Source organism: Solanum pennellii, chromosome 7 (genome assembly GCF_001406875.1).
Source record: "Solanum pennellii chromosome 7, SPENNV200".
Lineage (NCBI taxonomy): Eukaryota > Viridiplantae > Streptophyta > Magnoliopsida > Solanales > Solanaceae > Solanum > Solanum pennellii.
Window position 1 is genome coordinate 62,308,475 of NC_028643.1, and position 8,858 is coordinate 62,317,332.

Sequence of the window (8,858 nt, forward strand, 5' to 3'; positions counted from 1 at the left end):
TGTGATGTTATATATATATATATATATATATATATATATATATATATATAATTATATATATAGTGAAAGCATGATTTCTCCTAATTGGTTATATGTGGATAAGATAGACTATAGTGATGCCTTTGTGTGTGTATACTTGGTGTTTAAGTACGATTCTTCCTAATTGATTGTATGTGACTTATGATGGACTATGTTGATGTTCTATAGGAGTGGATAGGGTGACTTGCAGTAGACTTAGTTGTCCCTATGTGCTACTTGAATGTTATGGTACATGTGATAAGGTGATGATGTGTGTGTCTTGATTTGGTAGGCCTATGTCCCTCTACTTGATACATGAAGAACGCGAATGTGAACACTTGACTTAGTAGGCTTAAGAACCTTTGTCATGTATGTGAATGTATGATTGAAATATGACCTTGAACATGGTTAAGAAGGTCATTAACTTGGAACCTTCAAACTAGAGAGAAGGTTATGATATCCTTGAAGTTGAAAGCCGTAATGATATCCTTCTTGTGTGAATAATGGACTTAGGGATAGGTTGGCTTGAACGACATGAAACCATAAGTATTGACCATTGAATGGCATCCCTGGTGGACTCATCCTTGGTATTGTGATTGAACTTACTTTATGAGAACATGGCTATCACCGTGAAAATATGCTTATGGAAGTAACTCTACTTAAGTTGATACTAGAGTACAAAAGAACCCTTGATATTCCTTAACCAAGTGCCTACATGGGATGTGTCCTAGTTCTACCCTTGTAAAGTAGAACACCCTCTATCGGAGTAGGGTAAACTCTAGATTCCATGCCTAGCTAGTATGGTCTATATCGGTTAATGCCTATTCTCATCATGTGGAATGCATTCTAGTATTGGAGAAATTCTACAAAGTGTAGGTAGTGGAATAAGACGCTATCTATACATTTGTGAGTGGGCTTTGAAGATGCTAGGATAAGGGTTCCCTAAGTCTTCCAAGACCCTTATGTGAAATCTTCAAACTGCGAATGTCTCTTAAGTGTCTTAGTGACTATTGATTGACTTAGTTAATGCATGTGAATAAAAAGGTACTTATCTAGAGTAGCTTTAGGGAGTGCTTAAATAGTCTTGAAGAGGGTGTATGGTCGGTCTCTTCATGTCTTACTTAGGTGTGTCTTAGAGTAATTCTAGGCAGGGGGTATAATGATGAAAAGGGAATAATCTTATCTTAGGTAGTCTTAAGGATTATTTAGGTGTGCTTGAAGAGGGTGTATGGACGGTCTCTTTTTGTCTTACTTAAGTAAGTCTTAGGATAACCTTTGGTAGGAGGGTTGCATGCTTATATGGTTTGAAGTGATGTTAATGCTATATGGGGATTACTTGGAATATGTCTTATATGTGTGTAGGTTGACTTGTAAGTGGTTTCTTATACTTATGTTTTATGAGGTTTTCTTCAGAGCATGAAAGCATATTATAACACAAATGTCCTTTTCGCATGGTTTTAATTGTATGTCACCATGCTTAGTGCATTCTAATGTACTAACTCCATATATTGTCTTATATCTAAAGGTGTAGGTGGCAAGTGAGGAGGTTATTGGAAGCAAGCTTGGAATTAACATCCTTTCAAGCAAGTTTTGGTATATCCTCAATTGATTGGAGGACATAACTATGTTTAGCTTTTTTATTCTAAAGACATTGTATTAGACTCAAATATTTTCTATATGTTGATGTATGGGTTGTGACCCAAGATTCCTGTGTCTAAGATGGCTACAAAGAGACTTAGCCTTTCCTATATTTTCTATGGAAGAGATTTTGAACTATTGTTCTATTGTTGTGAAAAGTTTTAGTGCGGCACTACTTTTATATATACATATGCGATGAATGATGTCTAAAGGTTTGCGCAAGACCTCCGAGAGATCGAGTACTCCATATGGAGACTTGAAGGATGCCCTACCTTCTAGGGTGTACTTTGAGTCGTGGCATGCTGGTTGGTTTTGCAGAAATTGTAAGCCTCCAATTATAGCTAGATCATTGATTATGAGAACAAATCTCTCAAATAAAATTTGGTATGAGACAAGTTTATTTAAGGCATAATACATAAATATACCCTTTAACTTGGCTTCAGTCACATTTATGCCCTTCAACTTTGGGGAGTGCACAAGTAGACACTTAAACTTGTATAAAATTGAACAAATAGACATACATGTCCTACATGTCATCCTACATGTCATTTTTTGTCTTACGTGGTGTCCTACGTGTATTTTGCCATGTAGGACTCATGTGTTTATTTATTTAAAAGTTTGATAGTTAAAGTGTTTGTTTGTGCATTATGAAAGTTGGAGGCCAAAGTTAAAATTTTGAGTAAAGTTTAGGGTCCAATATATGTATTATGCCTTTATTTAACATGTATGAATCAATCCAACAAGGTTCTCCCAACATAATTGATTCAGGGTCAGGAACCAAATAATTTTCATCTAAAAATTTGATGTGTGCACATATGATTTTGTTGCCCACCACGCACAAAGATGGCTCCCCAAATGAGCTTGGGGGTAAATGTTAGATTTCCAAACATTAGGGGGAGATATGTGTAGCAGCTGAAAATTATGTGTGGGGTGAATTATCTAGATCCTCGTTAAAAAAATGTGAACTTGAAGTTCAAGAGACAATTCATTTTCAAAATGTTGTAAGTAAATTTCCAGTTGTATTTGCTGACCCAATAATTTAATTAAGCTGCAAATGCTCCAATAAATAGTCGTCGAAGGACATAATCTATGGTATGCCAGAAGCGTGATAGACCAATTGATTCAAAATGTAAAACTCCTTTGGGAAGGAGAGGAACAAATTATCAAAATGGTCATTGCTAATAAGGTAAGTGCTTTGAAAGAGCACTATGACATAACATTTCATAAAACCTTGGCACATGTTCATGTACATGAAAATGATGAAAAATGAAGAAATCTCGATAAGTTATGTCGTATTGGAATCGATATCAAAATGACTGTCAATGGTATATTTGATATGAAGTAGCACTCAATGTTATAAATGGTTATGAAGATCTTAAATTTGAAGCTGTCATATATGTGGACAAATAAATGATTAGCTAAATAAAATGCACTATTCAAGTATATTTTATTTCACTTAGAAAAGTAATGTTTTTGAACTTGTATTTCATAGATCAAAATATATGTCAGTGGGGTACAAATGAATCATTGTGCGAAAGTATAACCGGAAGATATAAAGTATGGTTTGTGCCTCGGGGCATAAAGGGTTTTCACAAAAATCTTGACATTATTGAATGTAATATATTCTCTAGTGATGGATGCAATAAGACGTGTTTCAGTCTTGTAATAGATGGAATACTTGAATATGCATAATGAATGATTATTATGTCTAACTTGACGATGAAGGTTAAATGAAAATCTTTAAAGGATTTAAAAGGTGTTAAAGCAATTCCATTGAGTACCCAATGGTTTTGCGACTGCTTAACACACAGAAAGTATCTTTTTGATTTCATGAAAATGATTTAAAATGTCATGTATTAGTGCAATTGGTGCACTTACATATTGCTGGTTATGCAAATGCTAGAAGATTATTTGATATACATAACGAAAGTTATGTGAAAAGATTGTCATAGTATCATTCAAGTTATGACAAGAAACTAACAAAGGAAGTGACTCAACACATTAAAGATGTGTGATTTTCTTTCAGAAGAAAAGACGAGATTTAATAAAATTGAAATATTTAATTCTCGAGTTAGAAATAATTTGATTATGTCGATGAATAATATTTATTTGAACTGCATAAAGATCGATCTCAAATGAACTAATATTTACATATGGAGACACAACAATATCTTTGAAATTTAAAGAATCACACTAGTAACCACTTCTTCAAATCATGCAGAAATATTATTGATCTATGAAGTAAGTCGGGAGTGTGGTTGGTTGGAATCATGATCTATCATATTCAACCAATATGTGATTTTCTTTTGGCAAAGGATATTCTAACCACTATGTACGAAAATAATATCTAAGGGAGGATACAATCAAATGAGGTCGGACAAAGCATATTTCATCAAAAGTCTTTTTCTCACACGATTTTCAACAAAATGGTGAGATAGACGTTCAAGATCCATTCAAGTGATAATTTGTAAACTTATTCACAAAAGATTTCTAACATCAATATTTGAGAAGTTGTGATACAAGATTGGAAAGCATTATTTTTGAGATATCAAGTAAAGTTTTTATCAGGGGAGAAAAATATGTGTTGTACTCTTTTTCTTAACTATGATTTTATCCCAAATGAGTTTTCCTTGTAATGTTTTTAACGAGGCAACATTCAAAGCGTATTAAAAGATATATGTACTTTTTTTCCTTCAATAGGATTTTTTCCCATGAGGTTTTTTCCTAGTAAGATTTTAACGAGACATATTATCTATTGACATCCACGGGGGAGTATTACAAAATAATATATTGTGTACGTCCACTACATCAAGAAGTTACTCCCATTATTTTCCTCCATTATGAAGATAACCATAACCTCCACCCTTATAACCATTATTCTTGTAACTGATCTTGGGCATATTTATATGCCTATAATGCTATTTATACCTATATTTGAGTTTAGTTGGGAGTCATTAAGTCTAGGTTACGAGTCTTATTGAGTGAATTATGTATTCCCAAACTAACCAACATGATTAGTCATGCAGGAAGGTGAGGTGAAAGAAAAATGCACTAAAAGGAGCTAATAAAGCGACAAGAAAATCTAAGGAGGAAGCAAAGCAAAAGGAAGCGGAAGAAATGCATCAAAGGAATTTGCGTTCCTATCATGCGTCGTGCAGAGGGGAGATAAATCTCAAGCCTCGATTTAATTTTTGAAGCAAAAGACTACGTTTTGCCTCCGCACCGCGCACCTGGTGGACGAATCTCAATCTTCAAATAAATTGCGAGGCAGTGCACCTCGTGCCAGCCCCGTGTCGTGCGCCTGAAGCCCCGATTTTGAAATTCGGATTTAGTATAAATAGGATCTTATTGTAATATTAAGCGAGGATCTTTTTTTTAACGGGGAGCATCAAGAACGATACTTGACTGTGCTAGGGTTACTTTTTATCTCTTCTCATCTTGTGATTCTTGGGAATGATTTAAATAACTTTGAATATTGTCCTGGAGATCATGAGTAGCTAAATACCCTAGTTCTAGGGTTGTGGCTACAGGATGACTGAACTTGGTTAATTTGTTAAGGGTTTGACTATGAGTTATCAATGATTCTTTCTTACTTTCTTGCTTGATGTATTTCATGATTGGCCACCATAGAAGTAAATTCATTGTCCAAATTGAAGTCGAGAGAGGAATAAGAGGATAGAACATGGAAAGTAGGAAGTTTAGTTGACTCTAATAGCTAGGGTTGATTCGTTTCTAGGATAGAGATATACCTAGAAACCTTGCTTGGATCCACATACATGAAGATACCGGAATGCTCAACTTTTATTCATCTTATCCCCGCTCAACGATATAGTTAAGGTTGTAATTGTTGTAGGCGATTAGAGGTCGAGAGACCATGATCATATATCTAACCCTGTGTTTCAGCGAAGAGATAATTTCAAGTAAACCTTTAATAGAGGATAACAATTTCATGATTCCTTATAAAAGCCGAAGTCCTTGATCTTTCCCATAATATCATTTGCATATTAAGGAATTGAATCACCTGTAGTCAATTTTAGTTAGATATAATTTTTAGTTAATACTCTTTATAAAACTTGGACACTGCACTTGTTTTGAATTAAGAGTTGGAAAAGTTAATAGAGTCTAGTTTGAAGTCCCTGTGGTTACGATACCCGACACCTTAATAAGAGTTGTTATATTGCTTGTACGATTATGTGCACTTGCATGTGCTATTTGATTGCGAAAATTTTTTGGCGCCGCTGCCGGGAACTTTAGTAACTAGAAGATATTTAAATTTTTTTAATTCTAAAGTTAATGACAAGTGTTGACAACTTGATCTTAGCGTTTCATTATTACAGGTGTTTAAATACTCCAAATTGGACGACGATCGTGAATTGTTATCACCTCTCTCTGAACCTGAAAGATTCATATATAGGAAACTGAGACAAGCAGAACATTCAATTCCTTTGGATTTTGGGGAATCATCAACTCTAGTTAACAAAACTCAAGAACGAGAGCTGACACCTGAAACAATGGCTTCTAATGAAATGAGAGTTAGAGATGTAGCAATCCCACGACCCACCAATGTTACTTCATGCATTCAGAAACCTGAGGCTGGGGAAAGATTCGAATTGAAACAGAGCATGGTGAAAATTTTGCACTCCAATGGTAAGTTTACTTGTCTCTCTCATGAGGATCCTACAAAACACATTCAGAACTTTCTAGAGATCAGTGACACATATACGCCAACTGGAGTAAATAAGGATTATGTGATGCTCACTTTATTCTCTATTGGGGGAAGCAAAAAGATGGTTGAATTCAGAGCCTGCAAACTCAATCACCACTAGGAATAATCTAGCAAATAAATTTGTCATTAGATTCTTCCCATCTGGGAAGAATGCCAAAAGTGAGAAGTGACATTTTAAGTTTTAGGAAGGATGTGGTGAAAACTAGTACCAAGCTTGGGACAGGTTCAAATCAATGTTGATGAGCTGCCCCCATCATCATCAAGCAAATGAGGTGTTAGTGCATACTTCCATTGAAGGTTTAGAGCCTAACACCAAGATTCTGCTGGATTCAGCTGTAGGTGGACAAGAACTAGAGAAGACTTATGCAGAGTTGTACACCTTGTTGAATCAGATATCTCAAGGTAATCCAGAGTGGAATGGTAGTGGATTAAAGCCAATGGTACAAAAAACTACAGGGGTATTAGAGATTGATGTTGTGACAGCTTTAACAACGCAAATTTCAGCCATGCAGAATATAATGAATACCCATTTTAGTAACATGACTTTGGGAAAACAAACTTCTCAAATTAATTCAGTTTATCAAACACCAACTTGGTGCGAGATTTGCGGTGGAAGTGATCACATTGCAGAGATTTGTGGTGCAAATCCAGATTCGGTTAATTTTGTGGGCAATGCACAAAGAGTAGGAGACCAACAGAACTATGGAAATTCTTACAACCCCAGTCGGCGTAATCACTCAAACTTCTATTGGCGTGGAAATCAAAAATCAAGTTCAAGGACCGAATCAGTACAGTAGATGCAAAGGGAGCAACCTAAACCACAATCTGGGAATATGATTGTTGAAGAGATGTTAAAGAAGATCATGGAAGATCAAGCTCAGTTGGCGGCTGACATGAGAAATAATCAGTTAGCTACTCAGAATTTGGAGAAGTAATTTGGGCAATTTGCTAGTACCCCAAATTTAGACTACAAGAGGGGTTGCCTAGCAACACTGACCCAAATCCAAAACAGGTAAGTGCTTTGAGTACTCGTAGTGTTCTACAATTGGAGGAACTAGATCTAAAGAAAAACATCATCGAAGTGGTGAGCAGAGATGGTGAACAGAAAGAGGTTGACCCCTAGAAATTGGAAGAAATTGCACCTTCAGAAAAGGTGGAACCAATAGTAAGACCACCTCTTCCATTTCCTTAGAAGTTCAAGAAGCAAAAGGAGGATAAATGTTTTGGTAAGTTTCTTTTTTTGCTGAACAAGTTCATATTAAGTTGCCTTTGGTAGATGTCTTGCAGGGTATACCCAGGTATGCGAAATATGTCAAAGAAATAGTGGCAAATAAAATAAGGTTGAGTAAATACGAGACAGATGCACTTACTGAAAAGTGTAGCTCCAGGATTCAGGACAGGTTACCCATGAAACTGAAAGATCCTGGTAGCTTTACTGTACAAATTACCATCGGACAGAGTATCCATACGTGAGGTTTGTGCAATTTTGGGGGCTAGCATCAACTTAATGCCAACCTCGATGTATAAGAAACTGGGGCCAGGTAGTCCTAAGCCAACCACCATAATTTTACAGTTGGCTGACAGATCTGTAGCCAGACCTAAGGGAGTTTTAGAAGATGTGCTAGTGCAAGTGGGATCTCTGATTTTCCTTGTGGATTTTGTAGTAATGAACTTTGAGCCCGATCCTGAGGTTCCATTTTTCTTAGGTCGCCCATTCTTAGATACCGGGAAGACAATGATTGATGTAGCTGTTGGGCACCTCACTATGAGAGCTAACGATAAGGTAGATGTTTTTTTATGTATAGAGAGCCTTAAAGATGCCACAGTTATATGAGAAGTTATCTGCCCTCACTGTGGTAGACCTGGAGGTAAATGGTAAAAACATTTTAGTTAAGGACCCTCTTGATAATGAGGGGTGATGAGATCTATGGAGATGCGGAGGCACATAAAATTGTGCAAATGTTAGACTTGGTAGTTATTGAAGAATCTGGTAGAAGATGGGGGCCATTAAATAGGGTGTTATGACCTCCACCTAAGCCCTCGATTGAAGAAGCTCCCAAGCTAGAGATGAAATATCTTCCAACACATTTAAGGTACGCATTTTTAGGTGTAGAATGTAGATAATACTTTACCTGTCATTTTGTCTGCAGCATTATCAGAGGTGAAGCAGTATTGTTGATTTTGAAGAAGTGCAAAGCAGCAATAGGTTGGCAGATTGATACACTCAAACTTACTTCTCAAATAAGAAGTAAAGCGGTCGTGTCAAGTAAATAACCCAACTAGTGAGGTTGGGATCGTTCCCACGAGGAAAATAGTTTATACTTAACTTCAATCTATTATTACTATTGTTCAGTCAATTACTTCCTTGGAAAGCAAAAATGATAAAAAGGGGGGTTTTCTATTTCTAAATAAATGAAAATAACTAGCGAAATTGAAAGAGACAACTAACAGCTTCAAATATTGGAGTTTAATCAAT